Source organism: Lathyrus oleraceus, chromosome 2 (assembly GCF_024323335.1).
Source record: "Lathyrus oleraceus cultivar Zhongwan6 chromosome 2, CAAS_Psat_ZW6_1.0, whole genome shotgun sequence".
NCBI classification, from domain to species: Eukaryota; Viridiplantae; Streptophyta; class Magnoliopsida; order Fabales; family Fabaceae; genus Lathyrus; species Lathyrus oleraceus.
Window position 1 is genome coordinate 309,886,197 of NC_066580.1, and position 17,104 is coordinate 309,903,300.

A 17,104-nucleotide genomic window follows, 5' to 3' on the forward strand; every position below is an offset into this window, starting at 1 on the left:
CGGAGAAGCAGGTTCGTGGGTTTTTAGGGAGGCTGAACTACATTGCACGGTTCATATCTCACCTAACAGCTACGTGCGAACCGATATTTAAATTGCTAAGAAAAGATCAAGCAATCAGGTGGAACAATGATTGTCAAAAAGCTTTTGATAAGATAAAAGATTATTTGCAGAAACCTCCAATTCTTATACCTCCAGTTCCTGGGAGGCCTCTGATAATGTACCTTTCAGTAACAGAGAATTCGATGGGGTGTGTATTGGGACAGCATGACGAGTCTGGTCAAAAAGAGCATGCAATATACTACCTTAGCAAAAATTTACCGACTGTGAAACAAGATATTCGCTGCTCGAGAAAACTTGTTGCGCTTTGGCATGGGCTGCTCGCCGACTAAGACAGTATATGTTGAACCATACTACCTTGTTGATTTCTAAGATGGACCCAGTAAAGTATATCTTTGAAAAGCCGGCTCTTACCGGACGAGTGGCTCGTTGGCAGATGATTTTGATAGAGTATGATATCTAGTACACGTCGCAAAAGGCCATTAAGGGTAGTATTCTGTCTGATTACCTTGTCGAGCAACCAATTGATGACTACCAGCCGATGATGTTTGAATTCCCCGATGAAGATATCATGTACTTAAAAATGAAAGATTGTGAAGAGCCTCTTGTCGAGGAAGGACCGGATCCCGATGACAAGTGGACACTGATGTTTGATGGGGCGGTAAATGTGAATGGAAATGGTGTTGGGGCAGTACTCATTAATCCTAAAGGTGCACACATACCTTTTTCTTCCATATTGACTTTTGAAGTAACCAACAACGAAGCTGAGTACGAGGCCTGTATCATGGGGATTGAGGAAGCCATCGATCTAAGGATCAAAACTATGGACATTTATGGAGATTCTGCTCTAGTGATTAACCAAGTCAATGGAGACTGGAATACTCATCATCCGCATTTGATTCCTTATAGAGATTACACCAGAAGGATCCTGACTTTCTTCAAGACAGTAAAGTTGTATCATGTACCTCGAGATGAAAATCAAATGGCTGATGCCTTAGCCCTATTGTCTTCCATGATCAAAGTTCATTGGAAGAATCATGTGCCACACGTTGCTGTGAATCGACTCGAGAGGCTTGCGTATGTGTTTGCAGCCGAGTCTGTTATTGATGAGAAGCTGTGGTTTTATGATATTAAGAATTTCCTCAAAAGCCAAGAGTATCCTGAAGGAGCGTCAAAGAATGACAAGAAGACACTAAGAAGGCTAGCTGGAAGCTTTTACTTGAACAAGGATGATGTGTTGTACAAGAAGAGCTTTGACATGGTTCTGCTCAGATGCGTGGTTGGACGCGAAGCAGACGTGCTAATGCAGGAAGTGCACGAGGGATCTTTCGGTACCCATGCTGGTGGTCATGCAATGGCCAAGAAGTTATTAAGAGCCGGTTATTACTGGATAACCATGGAATCTGATTGTTTCAAATACACTCAGAAGTGCCACAAATGTCAGATCTATGTGTAGCACCTCAAATTTGCACCTCCCATTTGTGTATACATTCCATTTTTAGGTCATTAACATTGCATTGTTATTGCATAGCATGTTGCATTCCATCAGGCAAGACTGGTCAGGAGATTCAACTGTGCAAGGCAACAAGAGCATTTCCCATGAGATCAAAGCCCTAGGGTGGTTCCATTGAGCTTACATGACCCAAGGATCACTTTGAAGTAGCTTGGCCAAGTGTTGAAGGCTCAGAACTCATCAGTGCATGTGCAAATAATCTGAGACCCATAGAAGTCAACAGAAGTCAACTGCAAAGTCAACTATGGGGTTAGAGATGCTCCATTCATGTTCAAACAAGTCTCATTTGACATTTCAAACATCAACATTGAAGAATTTGAAGTCAGATCAAGACTTTCCAAAAATAGCAGGTGACCTGTAATTTGAACTTTCCAAAAATGGAAAGGTTTTGGACCAACTTCAACTCAAGATTACATCATCAAGAAAGCTTCAAATGAAATTTTGTCCAACATGAAAGTTGAATATCTTTCTCTCCCATTTCCAAAAAGTCCAAGATCATGGATTTCTCATGTCGGGTTGAGGAGATATGATCCAATCATGGCAAAGTGTGTTTGAAAATTCAAATGAGCATAACTTTTTAACCAAGACTCCAAAATGAGTGGTTCTTTTTGCATTTTGATCCTCATGACATGTACTTTCCAAGCATAGCATTACATGGCATGAATTTCATTTGCATGATCCTTGGCTTACTCATGAAGACTTTTGAAGGAAATTGCATAACATTATTTTGGATGATCATGGGCATACAAAACCAATTCCAAAGGGTGCATGGACTGATTTTAAGAGGATTTGGACCAGAAGATAGCACTGTTCACGTGCTTCTCATGCATGGAGGGTGAAAATACCAATTAGTGCAAACACTTCATAAGTTGCTAATCTCATTTGCATTTGGCCTAAACATGATTTGAGCATCATTAGCATGGCATATATATAGATAATCTCAACTGTTTCCATCATTAACATTGAATTTCAGATCTAGATCCAAAAATCATCAAAACTTTTCTCTCAAATTTTTTTGCAAATTCTTCACACAAAAGCATTTCCTCTTGTTTGATTCATGCTCATGAGGTGTTTTTGAGAAGATTTGGACGTGGAATCAAGGCAAATCGTGGCATATGGAGCTAGATTCAAAGCTTGAAGCATCCATGGAGCTTGCAAGATCTGCTGGATTCGTGTGCATTTGAGCTTCAAATTAATCATCAATTACTTCATTAAGCATTGTAGAGAAGATTGGAAGCATTACAAGCCTTGCATCACGCGATTCCAAGTTCTGTTCATCAAGAAGGTCAGTTTTCGAGTTCAATTATTTTGAAATTCATTAGGATATTTGTGTAGATCATGGCTTGGTGATGATTCTAATACAAATTTTGAGTGAATTGGTGTTGTATTGTGGAAGTAAGTTATGCATGATTGAAGTTTGAGTGTTCAATTTTGATTTCTTCGATTTGAGTAATATATGTTGTTTTTGATTGATTCGTTGCTTGATCAGTGCTTACCATGAAGAAACCGGTTGAATGATGTTATTATTTGTGATTTCTGGAACATTTTTTGGTTTTCTGGAAAATGCGCATGAAGATCATCATGATCTTCATCTTCAACCTCGAACTTCATGCATTTCCAGTATTTGCTAGGGTTTTGCTACCATTTTGCTACGAAACTTTGAATTAGCTACGAAAATCCTGGGAATTCTGGAAACGCGCTTATGTTTAGGGATTTAGGACGAAACGACATCGTTTAGGTAGCGTGCCAAGTTTAAATTCGTGCCAGGTTCGATCCTGGCCGAGTCCAGTTTTCAAATGCCTTGCCTTTTTTCACATGTTTTTCATATATGTTGCCATGCTTATTCATTTTTTATCTCAATTTTTTCCATCAACTTCCAAAAATCACTATAAATAGGAAAATGCATCAATTTGATCCCAATTTTTTGCTATGTGTTCCTTATCCTGTCTACTTTTTTATGATCATAAATTGGAAAGTTGTGCCTGGCTGGAAAAATGATTTATCCTAGGGTGATTGAACATGCATCCATTCATGATATTGCCTTGTTCCTTTGATCATAAAATGCTTGTTTCTTATCCAATGATTCTGAAATTTTGTGTGTGGATTCTAGACATGTTGAGTGACATTTTGGCTTTGGTTTGAGATTTTTCCCATGCTCCAATTCTGTTTTATGATTGTGCTAACTTGGTGTGACAATTTGTGTCACACCTTTGGTTGTCTGTTTTGTACAATGTGATTGCCATGCCTAATGATTTCCAATGCTCCTGATTTTTTGTATGTTGATTGTAACACCCCGATAAAATATGATAATTATTTAATTTAAGTTTAATAGTATATTATGATGATAATATGAATGAGAGGGTATTATTTTTCAAAATAAAAGATAAACCCTTCATATATATTATTATTAGTATATTTATTAATTTAATTAAATAATTGGAATATTATTGGATTATTATTATTGGAATAAAAAGTTGGAATCAGTAAAGAGTCCCATTTGGTAAAAAGGTTTTACACGTGAAAACAGAGAAGAAACCGAGAAAGGGAGAAGAAGAGGCTAGGGCTCAAGAGGAGAATTCACGATTGTTGAAGGTCAAAGAAGGATTTGCCGGATTAACTCAGGTAAGGGGGGTTTATCGTCGTTTAATGGGTATTATGGGTTAACATGTAATGGGTAGTAATAAGCCACTGAATCGACTCTAATTAGGATGATGAATGTTGCAAATTGTGAACTTATGGATGGATGAGATATGGGTTTATAATTGAAGAAAATTCGTAGGAATTAGATGTAATAAGGTTAGAAATTGTGAAATTGAATGGGTATGATCTGTGTTAGATAATATGAATGAATGCTGTGTAAAAATTGGACTGTGGAAGGTTGGATCTGAGGAATCTCGTAGCAGAGAAAACCCATAGCAGATCTGGAAAAAATGGTTTCTGGTCATACGCGTATGACACTAGGCCATACGCGTATGAGATGGCCTGGTACGCGTATGGGGTGAGGCCATACGCGTATGAATGGAGAAGATGATGTTCTAAACGTAGTTTTGTCTCTGTTGGTACGCGTACGGGAGAAGTGGTATGCGTAGCATACACGTATGAGACAGGCCATACGCGTATGGGCATGAGGCATACGTGTATGGGCAGAAGTTTGATTTTTCTGAGCTGTTGTTGTGCAGTTTTGGTCGTTTCAGTTGAGTGATGTAATTTAGCTGATGTATGATATAGTAGGGATCATTTCCCATTGTTTTGAGCAGTATAAGTATTAGTAGAGTGTGTTAATACTATGATTTATTATTTGGCATGACATGATATGATTATGTGATAAATATGCTGATGATGTATGATGGTATGCATAATGCTGTGGATATATCTATTATGTATGCAATTGTGGATGGACTGTTTATGGCTTAGAGTGTGAGCATATGTCCATTGTGGATTGTTGTTGATGTTTGCATGCTAGGTGATTTAGCGTGCATAGCATGGCCTTTATGGTGGTAGCTAATTCCCATGGTGAGGAATTAGTGAGTGAGTCACTAGGTCTCAAATGAGTGGGACTAGTGAGCTTGGTAGCCGTATCTGGGTTTGATCGGTGAGGCTGAACTATGTGTTCACGAATAGTCGGTACCGCATGCATGGAGTCTCATTACATAATGTATGTATGGCGTATAATATGAATGGATGTATTCCAATATTATACGTGTGTCTTGTGTTTGTGTTGAGTATGAATATGAGTTGATGTTGCCGTTGCTGAATGTGTGATATGATTAGGGTGATGAATGTGTTAATTTACTTAACATTACATGATATTTTATATTGCTTATTATATCGATTGAGGAACTCACCCTTACAACTATGTTTCAGGTAACGAGCAGTGATTGAGTAGAAGCTAGTGCTTGGAGTCTAGTGTAGTTCCTTAGTGGGTCATGCTCTGGTATATGTAACATCGGGACGAGATGTTTTACTTTGTTTTCATCTTTGGTTGTTGAACAATTTTACATGTAATGTGTTACATGGTTTGCATGTTGTTAGACTTCTATCCGCTGCGAATTGTGCAATGTTTTATTTTGATTAATAAATGAGCATGACAAGTGATTTTTTGTGAATGGTGTGAAGTGTCAAGTGTGACACCCTGAAATTGCATATCTACTCTGATTTATATTTTGTTGTTTTAATTAATTATTGGGGTATTTTAGAAGGGTGTTACATTAGTGGTATCAGAGCATAGTCGGTCGAGTCGAGTCGTAATTATTCTGTTTCCCTGTATGTGATGGGTGTTGTGTAACCCTATCAGTACTTATTGTTTTAGCTTGTTGGATTAACTCAGAATAGAGATGGCTGGAAGAGGTAGAGACGATGCTGCGATTGCTGAGGCTCTGGGTATGCTAGCTGGAGTACTTGGAGGGAATCCGAATGTTGTGGGATTAGGAGCTGCTCGTCAACTGAGTAAGTTCCAGAGGAACAATCCTCTAATGTTCAAGGGAGCATATGATCCAGAGGGTGCTCAGAAGTGGTTGAAGGAGATCGAGAGGATCTTCCGAGTGACTGAGTGTGCCGATAACCAGAAGGTCAGGTTCGGTACGCATATGCTGTCAGAGGAAGCAGATGATTGGTGGGTTGCTGCCCGCACTGAGTTGGAAGCTACTGGGAATGCTGAGATCACGTGAGCGGTGTTCAGAGAGAGATTCCTGAGGAAGTACTTTCCAGAGGATGTCAGAGGAAAGAAAGAGATAGAGTTCTTAGAATTGAAGCAGGGCATCCGGTCTGTCACTGAGTATGCTGCTAAGTTCACAGAGCTGTCGAAGTATTACACTCCCTATGATGAGGCTACTGGGGAATTTTCAAAATGTGTAAAGTTTGAGAACGGGTTACGTCCCGAGATCAAGCAGGCTATTGGGTATCAGCGGATTAGAGTGTTTTCTGACTTGGTTGACTGTTGCAGGATTTTTGAACAGGATACCAAGGCCAGAGCGGAGAGCTATCAGCAGAGGGTGGATAGAAAAGGCAAGAATCAGAATGATCATGGGAAACCGTATGCAGCTGGCCAAGGTTTCCAGAGACAAAGTGGGATGAAGAGACCTAGTGGGGGAGACTCCAGTGCCCCTGCTAAGTGTTACAGATGTGGTCAGGTTGGACATCGTATCCATGAGTGTACCAGTACTGAGAAGAAGTGTTTCAAGTGTGGAAAAGGTGGTCACCTGGCTGCAGAGTGCCGGTTGAAGACTATGACTTGTTTCAACTGTGGAGAGGTGGGTCATATCAGTCCACAGTGTCCTAAGCCGAAGAAAGAGAACCAGTCGGGAGGCAAGGTCTTTGCTTTATTGGGTTCTGAGACTTCTGCAGATGATCGTTTGATCCGAGGTACGTGTTATGTTAATGGCTTTCCTCTTGTAGCTATTAATGACACAGGTGTGACTCATTCCTTTATATCTTTGGATTGTGCGGTGAAACTTAAATTAGAGATATCTGAGATGCATGGGAGTATGGTGATTGATACTCCTACGAAGGGTTCAGTGACTACTACTTCAGTTTGTTTAAATTGCCCTTTGAGTATTTTTGGTAGAGACTTTGGGATGGACCTCGTGTGTCTTCCACTAGTGCAGATTGATGTTATCCTGGGTATGAACTGGTTGGTGTTTAACCGAGTTTATATTAACTGTTTTGATAAGACTGTGATCTTTCCTGAGATTGAGGAAGGAAAGAGTTTGTTTCTATCAGCAAGGCAGGTGAATGAGGCAGTAGCAGATGGGGCAGAGTTGTTTATGTTGTTAGCGACTTTGGAGGCTAAAGATAAACTGGTGATTTGCGATCTAGCCGTGGTGTGTGATTTTCCTGATGTGTTTCCTGAAGAAGTGAATGAATTACCGCTAGAGCGTGAAGTTGAGTTCTCGATTGATTTGGTACCTGGTACTAGGCCGATATCGATGGCTCCGTACCGTATGTCTGCTGTTGAGTTAACTGAATTGAAGAGTCAGCTGGAAGATCTGTTGGATAAGAAATTTATTCGTCCGAGTGTGTCACCGTGGGGCGTACCAGTGTTATTGGTTAAGAAGAAAGAAGGTACTATGAGGTTGTGTGTGGACTACAGGCAACTGAATAAAGTGACGATCAAGAATCGGTATCCTTTGCCGAGGATTGATGATTTGATGGATCAGTTGGTTGGTGCGAGTGTGTTCAGCAAAATAGATTTGAGATCGGGGTATCATCAGATACGTGTGAAAACTGAAGATATTCAGAAGACTGCTTTCAGAACAAGGTATGGACATTATGAGTATTCTGTAATGCCTTTTGGTGTGACTAATGCGCCTGGGTATTTATGGAGTATATGAATAGGATTTTCCATCCGTACCTAGACAAGTTTGTTGTGGTGTTTATTGACGATATTTTGGTGTATTCGAAATCTGAAGAAGAGCATGTTGAACATTTGAGAGTGGTTTTAGGAGTTCTACGAGAAAAGAAGTTATTTGCTAAACTGTCCAAGTGTGAATTTTGGTTAGAAGAGGTTAGTTTTCTTGGTCATGTGGTTTCAAGAGGTGGTGTTGTTGTTGATCCTTCTAAGATAGAAGCGGTATCTGAGTGGGAAGCTCCGAAGTCAGTTTCTGAGATAAGGAGTTTTCTTGGACTTGCTGGTTATTATAGGAAATTCATTGAGGGATTTTCTAAGTTGGCGTTACCGTTGACGATGTTGACTAGAAAGGGGCAAACGTTTTTTTGGGACTCAACATGTGAAGAAGGTTTCCAAGAGTTAAAGAGAAGGTTAACTACTGCTCCTATTCTGATATTACCAAGTTCGTCGGAACCATTTGAGGTTTTCTGTGATGCTTCATTGTTGGGTTTGGGTGGTGTTTTGATGCAGAATAAGCAGGTTGTAGCTTATGCTTCGAGACAACTGAAGGTTCATGAGAGGAACTATCCGACACACGATTTAGAGTTGGCAGCTGTGGTATTTGTTCTGAAGTTATGGAGGCATTACTTGTACGGGTCAAGATTTGAGGTTTTCAGTGACCATAAAAGTTTAAAGTATTTGTTTGATCAGAAAGAGCTGAATATGAGACAGAGGAGATGGTTAGAGTTTCTGAAGGATTATGACTTTGGTTTGAATTACCACCCGGGTAAAGCAAACGTAGTGGCTGATGCATTGAGTCGGAAATCATTGCATATGTCTATGTTAATGGTTAAGGAATTGGATTTAATTGAGCAGTTTAGAGACTTGAGTTTGGTGTGTGAGAGTACTCACAATAGTGTTAAATTGGGAATGTTGAAGTTAACCAGTGGTATTCTGGATGAGATTAGAGAGGGTCAGAAATCCGATGTGCTTCTGGTTGATAAGTTGACTCTAGTGAATCAAGGTCAAGGTGGTGAATTTAGAGTTGATGAGAATGGTGTTTTGAAATTGGGTAATCGGGTGTGTATTCCAGATGTTACCGAACTTAAGAAGAGTATTCTTGAGGAAGGACATCGTAGTGGCCTGAGTATTCATCCTGGGGCTACGAAGATGTATCATGATTTGAAAAAGTTATTTTGGTGGCCGGGAATGAAAAGAGAAATTGCGAATTTTGTTTATTCTTGTTTGACTTGTCAGAAGTCAAAGATTGAGCATCAGAAGCCGTCTGGGCTAATGCAACCGTTGGCTATTCCAGAGTGGAAGTGGGATAGTATCAGTATGGATTTTGTTTCTGGTTTACCGAGGACAATTAAGAATTTTGAAGCTATTTGGGTAATTGTTGACAGATTGACAAAATCGACTCATTTCATTCCGATCAGAATGGATTATCTGTTAGAGAAATTAGCTGAGTTGTATATTGAGAAAATTGTAAGTTTGCATGGTATTCCGTCGAGTATTGTTTCGGACCGAGATCCTAGATTTACATCGAAGTTCTGGGAAGGTTTGCAGAGGGCTTTGGGAACTAAGCTGAGATTGAGTTCTGCATATCATCCGCAGACTGATGGTCAGACTGAGAAGACGATTCAATCACTGGAGGATCTTTTGAGGGCTTGTGTTTTGGAAAAGGGAGGTGCTTGGGATTGTTATTTACCTTTGATTGAGTTTACCTACAACAATAGTTTTCATTCGAGCATTGGTATAGCACCGTTTGAAGCTTTGTATGGTAGGAGATGTAGGACACCTTTATGTTGGTATGAGTCCGGTGAGAGTGTTGTGGTTGGACCGGAGATTGTTCAACAAACTACAGAAAAGATTAAGATGATTCAGGAGAAGATGAGGATTGCTCAGAGTCGTCAGAAGAGTTATCACGACAAGAGGAGGAAGTCACTTGAGTTTCAAGAGGGAGATCATGTGTTTCTTCGTGTTACTCCGATAACTGGAGTTGGTCGAGCTTTGAAGTCGAAGAAGTTGACACCTCGATTTATTGGTCCTTATCAGATTTTGGAGAGGATAGGGGAGGTAGCCTATCGTATCGCTTTACCGCCGTCACTTGCGAATTTGCATGAGGTTTTTCATGTGTCTCAGTTGAGGAGGTACATTCCTGATCCGTCGCATGTGGTCCAAGTAGATGATGTACAGGTGAGAGATAACCTGACTGTTGAGACATCACCTATGAGGATCGAGGATCGAGAGTTGAAGCAGTTGCGGGGTAAAGAGATTGCTTTGGTAAGGGTAGCTTGGGGAGGACCAGCGGGTGGCAATGTGACTTGGGAACTTGAGAGTCATATGAAGGAGTCTTATCCGGAGTTATTCGTTTGAGGTATGTTTTCGAGGACGAAAACTCTTTTAGTGGGGGAGAGTTGTAACACCCCGATAAAATATGATAATTATTTAATTTAAGTTTAATAGTATATTATGATGATAATATGAATGAGAGGGTATTATTTTTCAAAATAAAAGATAAACCCTTCATATATATTATTATTAGTATATTATTATTTAATTAAATAATTGGAATATTATTGGATTATTATTATTGGAATAAAAAGTTGGAATCAGTAAAGAGTCCCATTTGGTAAAAAGGTTTTACACGTGAAAACAGAGAAGAAACCGAGAAAGGGAGAAGAAGAGGCTAGGGCTCAAGAGGAGAATTCACGATTGTTGAAGGTCAAAGAAGGATTTGCCGGAATAACTCAGGTAAGGGGGGTTCATCGTCGTTTAATGGGTATTATGGGTTAACATGTAATGGGTAGTAATAAGCCACTGAATCGACTCTAATTAGGATGATGAATGTTGCAAATTGTGAACTTATGGATGGATGAGATATGGGTTTATAATTGAAGAAAATTCGTAGGAATTAGATGTAATAAGGTTAGAAATTGTGAAATTGAATGGGTATGATCTGTGTTAGATAATATGAATGAATGCTGTGTAAAAATTGGAATGTGGAAGGTTGGATCTGAGGAATCTCGTAGCAGAGAAAACCCATAGCAGATCTGGAAAAAATGGTTTCTGGTCATACGCGTATGACACTAGGCCATACGCGTATGAGATGGCCTGGTACGCGTATGGGGTGAGGCCATACGCGTATAAATGGAGAAGATGATGTTCTAAACGTAGTTTTGTCTCTGTTGGTACGCGTACGGGAGAAGTGGTACGCGTAGCATACGCGTATGAGACAGGCCATACGCGTATGGGCTTGGCTAGGAAATGTGCCATACGCGTATGGGCATGAGGCATACGTGTATGGGCAGAAGTTTGATTTTTCTGAGCTGTTGTTGTGCAGTTTTGGTCGTTTTAGTTGAGTGATGTAATTTAGCTGATGTATGATATAGTAGGGATCATTTCCCGTTGGTTTTAGCAGTATAAGTATTAGTAGAGTGTGTTAATACTGTGATTTATTATTTGGCATGACATGATATGATTATGTGATAAATATGCTGATGATGTATGATGGTATGCATAATGCTGTGGATATATCTATTATGTATGAAATTGTGGATGGACTGTTTATGGCTTAGAGTGTGAGCATATGTCCATTGTGGATTGTTGTTGATGTTTGCATGCTAGGTGATTTAGCGTGCATAGCATGGCCTTTATGGTGGTAGCTAATTCCCATGGTGAGGAATTAGTGAGTGAGTCACTAGGTCTCAAATGAGTGGGACTAGTGAGCTTGGTAGCCGTATCTGGGTTTGATCGGTGAGGTTGAACTATGTGTTCACGAATAGTCGGTACCGCATGCATGGAGTCTCATTACATAATGTATGTATGGCGTATAATATGAATGGATGTATTCCAGTATTATACGTGTGTCTTGTGTTTGTGTTGAGTATGATTATGAGTTGATGTTGCCGTTGCTGAATGTGTGATATGATTAGGGTGATGAATGTGTTAATTTACTTAACTTTACATGATATTTTATAATGCTTATTATATCGATTGAGGAACTCACCCTTACAACTATGTTTCAGGTAACGAGCAGTGATTGAGTAGAAGCTAGTGCTTGGAGTCTAGTGTAGTTCCTTAGTGGGTCATGCTCTGGTATATGTAACATCGGGACGAGATGTTTTACTTTGTTTTCATCTTTGGTTGTTGAACAATTTTACATGTAATGTGTTACATGGTTTGCATGTTGTTAGACTTCTATCCGCTGCGAATTGTGCAATGTTTTATTTTGATTAATAAATGAGCATGACAAGTGATTTTTTGTGAATGGTGTGAAGTGTCAAGTGTGACACCCTGAAATTGCATATCTACTCTGATTTATATTTTGTTGTTTTAATTAATTATTGGGGTATTTTAGAAGGGTGTTACATTGATCATGTTAGATGTCTTGAATATGCATGAATTTTTCCAGAATTTATTGAATCATTTCTGTTTTGATTTGAATTTTTCATTCATGATGATCACATATGAACTTTGAAATTTCCTTTAACTTCACTTGATCATGAAATGCATTTGGTTAATGATTTTGATATGAGCCTTTTTAGGATATGTCAATATATGTTTGAAGTTACTTCTTGTCAAGTTTGAAGTTCTCTTTTGACTTTTTGACCCTCTTTTGACCCTAGGCTTTGACCTAGTGGTTTGGACTTATCATTTGAGCTGTGATTTCAGGTTCAGATGCACATTGCCATGATTGGAGTGACTCATTCATTTAAGCCTGATTATTGGTTGATGTTGGCTAACACTGTGTTGTTTTGTAGGCTTTGAGAACAAGTTCACTTGTGCTTGTGTCTTGCTCATTGTTGTCTGTCTGTGTGATTGACTGTTGTTTGTTTGTCTGTACAGTTTAACTGATTGGTTTAGATTTTTTCACAGGTACCTAAGTTGCTTTGAGTTCATTTTGAACTTGCTTTGCTAGCTTGTGGTTTGCTTACCACTGAGGTATAATTCTTCTGACTTCATGTAGTCTGGAAGACCTGTCCTGTTATGTGGGCAGGCACCTGTCTGAAGCCCTCCTTAAGAGGCAATGCTTGTGAATGTTTATTTTTGTGCCAAGCAGGTAAAGTCCTCTTTAGAGGCAATTGGCAGATAAAAGGGATGTGCAATCCATCCCCTGCTATTCAGTGTGTCATTCACCTTGCTCACACCATTGTGTTAATGCATTGTGGATAATAACCCAAGATCCTGTTGAATCAGTCATCTGTGGAGAAGAGTTCCTACATTCTGAACTCCCACACCTTCTATTTGAGTCAAGCTCTCCCAGGCCAGGGATAAGAGCTGTGAGGTCTTACCCTCACTCCCCATTTCATCTGCTTCACCCTAACTCTCAATGTTAGGGTTAAGAGCTACAAGCCCCCCGTTCCAGTTGGCTTGTTTCTGCAGCCTAGCCTTGTATGAGCCCAATTGTTTGCATATAGTGTGTGTGCTTGCTTTTTTGTGCTTGTATGTGTTTGCTTGTGCTGTTTAGGATAGCTTACTTCCTGTGCAAGTTAGGATAGAAACCTCAACTTAGGGATCGTATGCATGACAACTTCTAGGCTCGAGTCGTAGTCTCCCTAGTAGTTTGTGTCTCCCTTTGTCTCTGGTTTGGACAGAAGTTCTTTCCCTGTTCAGGGGAACTACGTCGCCCTGATCCTCATACCAGATGAGGTACGTAGGCAGGAGATGAGTTGATCTCTCCGGACGCCCTTTTTCTTTTTCAACCCTCTTGTGTGTGCTTGGAGTCTGATGTAAGTCCAGCTATTGGCATTCCGTTTCCAGTTCGTGTGTGTTTTGTTTGGCGTGCGTTAGCCGAGCTACGAGTGCTCTGATTCTTCTCTGGGTAGAGAAGATACGTATGCATAGGACGCGACATCCTAGCGAGCATGTTTCCCCTGTCCCGAACTACGTCGACTCTGATGTCTGTGCTTGACAGACTACGTAGGCCCAGGATGCGATATCCTGCCGAGTCCCGTTTCTTCCGTCTTTCTGTGTTTGTTTCCAGCGTGTGTGCAGTTTTGAGCAGTTATCTAGCAACCTTTTTTCTATTCTTCTGAGCGTGGATCCCGTCGAGTACGACGGATGCGTAGGGGTGCTAATACCTTCCCTTCGCATAACCGACTCCCGATCCCATCTCTCTCTGGTCGCGAGACCATGTCTTTTCCAGGTTTACTTCGAGTGTTTCCTTTCCCTCTTTTGGGATAAATAACGCACGGTGGCGGCTCTGTTGTTTCGTTTTCCCGCCGGTTTTTCGCGTAATGCAACAGCTGGCGACTCTGCTGGGGACATCATAGAGAAGTTGACCCCCTGCTGGTCCATCTTCCCTAAGCGAGTCACTCCTAGCGCTCTTTAGATAGGGTTTGGTTGCTTTTGCTGTTTCATTTATTGCGTTCATTTATTTATGTTTGCATTTATGTTTGCATTCATCATACTTTCATCTATGTTGGCTGTGTGTTTGTCTCTCTGTGGGGTGGGAGTTACAAGAGGTAAAAGGCCCAATACCCAGGCTATGAGTGAACTCTAGGACACCTAGGAATAGAGTGATTCTTGGGAAGCGGGTGGTATTGCGCCACTTAGCGGAACTTGATATCACGAGCAGTCCAGATCCTGATGGGGTATTATCGGTACATACATCTGGTGTGTACATGATGATATTCTATGAAAGGGTTGCTTATCCTGCGTTTCTCTTGACTTTACCCTGGCCTAGATGACACCCGTGAGTGGGGAGGGAATGATCATTATCACAGGTACCGTTGGTGACTTGTTGGTGACTTGTTGGTGACTCTTGGGTCCTGTTGGTGACTTGATTCAGAGATATGTGGGTCTCAGATGATTTTGGGTCTCAGATGACTTTGTGGTTTCGAATTCAAGCCGAAGCTTTGAACCTGTGCTCCGTAACACACAGCCAACCAGTCGTGTTTGCATCATTTGCATCATAGCATATTTACTTTCAAAAAATAATGCAATAAAAAAAGAAATGAGAAAAAGAAAAAAGAAAAAAGCTAATATCCTCATGCATATCATTTCTCAGGTTCATTCAGGGGTCTATTCACTGTGAGAGATGGCATCCATTCCAGAGTTGAAGAGGAAGACTTACACCTACAGTTTTCACCGTGAGCCATTGACGTCTTTGATAGAGTTGAGCAACCTTGTGACCGGCGGTAACCAGAAGGTGTTTGTTGATCAGTATAGGGACTTGTTGACACTGCTGAAGATGGTGGTAGATTCAGTGCCGTTGCAGACTCTTCTCCAGTTTTATGACCCAGAGCTCCGTTGTTTCACTTTCCAGGATTATCAGTTAGCGCCCATTCTCGAGGAGTATTCCATTCTGATGAATGTTCCGATCAGATATCAGGTTCCTTTCTTGGATGTTCCAAAGGAGGTTGATTTCAGAGATGTTTTCAGAGATGTTGTCAGAGCTCTTCATCTGAGTATCAAGGAAGTGAGTGACAATTGGAAGTCGAGTGGTGATGTCGTAGGGTTACCTTTGAAGTACCTGTTAAGGATGGCTAAAGAGGAAGCAAAGAAGGGAAATTGGGAAGCTTTTCATGCCCAGTTAGCCATCATGATTGATGGGATTGTGTTGTTCCCGAGTATGCCTAACTTTGTGGACTTTGCTGCAGTCATTATCTTCATTGGAGGAAACCCGGTTCCTACTCTGTTAGCCGACACTTACTATGCTGTTCATAGCAGGCATGGTAAGGGTGGAGCTATCAGATGCTGTCTCCCATTATTGCTCAGATGGTTCTTGTCTCTCCTGCCAGTCAGTGGACCTTTTATGGATGCTCAGAGCACTCATAAGTGGACTCAGAGGGTTATGTCTCTTACCTCTTATGATATCAGGCGGATATCTTACCGGATGGATGTGCGTAATGTCATCATGAGTTGTGGAGAGTTTCGTAATGTGTCACTCGTAGGGACTAAGGGTTGCATCAATTACAACCCGGTTCTTTCTCTTCGCCAGTTGGGGTTTGTGATGAATGGAAGACCACTCGACGCTGAGATAGTTGAAAGTGTGTATTTTGAGAAGCGGAGTGACCCTGCTAGATTGGAGCAAATAGGAAGAGCTTGGAAGACCATTGGTGTCAAGGATGGAGCTGTGTTAGGGAAGAAGTTTGTTGTTGCTATGCCTGATTACATTGATTGGGTCAAGAAGAGAGTGGAGACTTTGTTGTTGCCCTATGATAGGATGGAGTCATTGCAAGAGCAACCACCTTTGATCCTTGCTGAGAGTGTGCCTGCTGAGCAGTACAAGCAAGCCTTGATGGAGAATCGTTGGTTGAAAGAGAAGGAACAAGATACCCAGATGGAGCTTTACAAAGCCAAAGCTGATAAGTTGAACTTGGCTCATCAACTCAAAGGCATGCAGGGTGAAGATGCTAGTAGATTGAAGAGCAAGAAGAGGTCCTATGAGGAGATGGAGACCTTGTTGAATGCAGAACACCGTGAGTGCCTGAGGTTGCAGAGAGCTGAAGCCAATTATCAGAAGAAGATAAGGGACTTGGAAAAGCAGCTCAGAGACAAAGACATCCAATTGAAGAAGGAGGTAGACTTGAGACGTGCATCAGAGAGTCAGCTTGGAGAAGAAGTTGTGGAGCTCAGAAGACAACTAAAGGAGAAGCTCACTCCCCTGCCAGAATGTTCAGAATGTGACCTGTTGATAGACCAATGCCAGTATCTGAAGACGCTCATTCCGGGAGGACATTTGTCTTAGCTTGTATCTCTGTTGTTTATGTTGAGAATCACCTCCAGGCTTGTTGGATGGGATTCATTGTTGTACTCTAATCATTTGAACCTTTGTTGTATGATCCTTGTTGCTCATATCTATAGATGAGGTTGTTGATGTTTCACCTTGTGCTCAGTACTCTTGTGTTGCTGTTGTGTTGTTCTTGCTGCAGGTTGCCATTTCTTGAAAGATGAATTGGGCTCTTGAATGCCTGAGAAATGAACATATCATGTGCATCATACGCATCATAAGCATCATACAGATATCATTTTGCATTACAGGTGTTCTTGATCGAGACTTCTCATTCTGGTTCCTGTTTTAGGCAGGATTGCTGATCAACGTCCGCACCGCTACGCAACCCGGTTGAATCAACAGAGGAACATGGACCAAGTTCAGGCAGAGTTGGCTGAGATGAGGGCTAACATGGCTCAATTCATGACAATGATGCAAGGGGTCATTCAAGGGCAAGAGGAGCTGCGTGCCTTAGCCCAGAGACAGG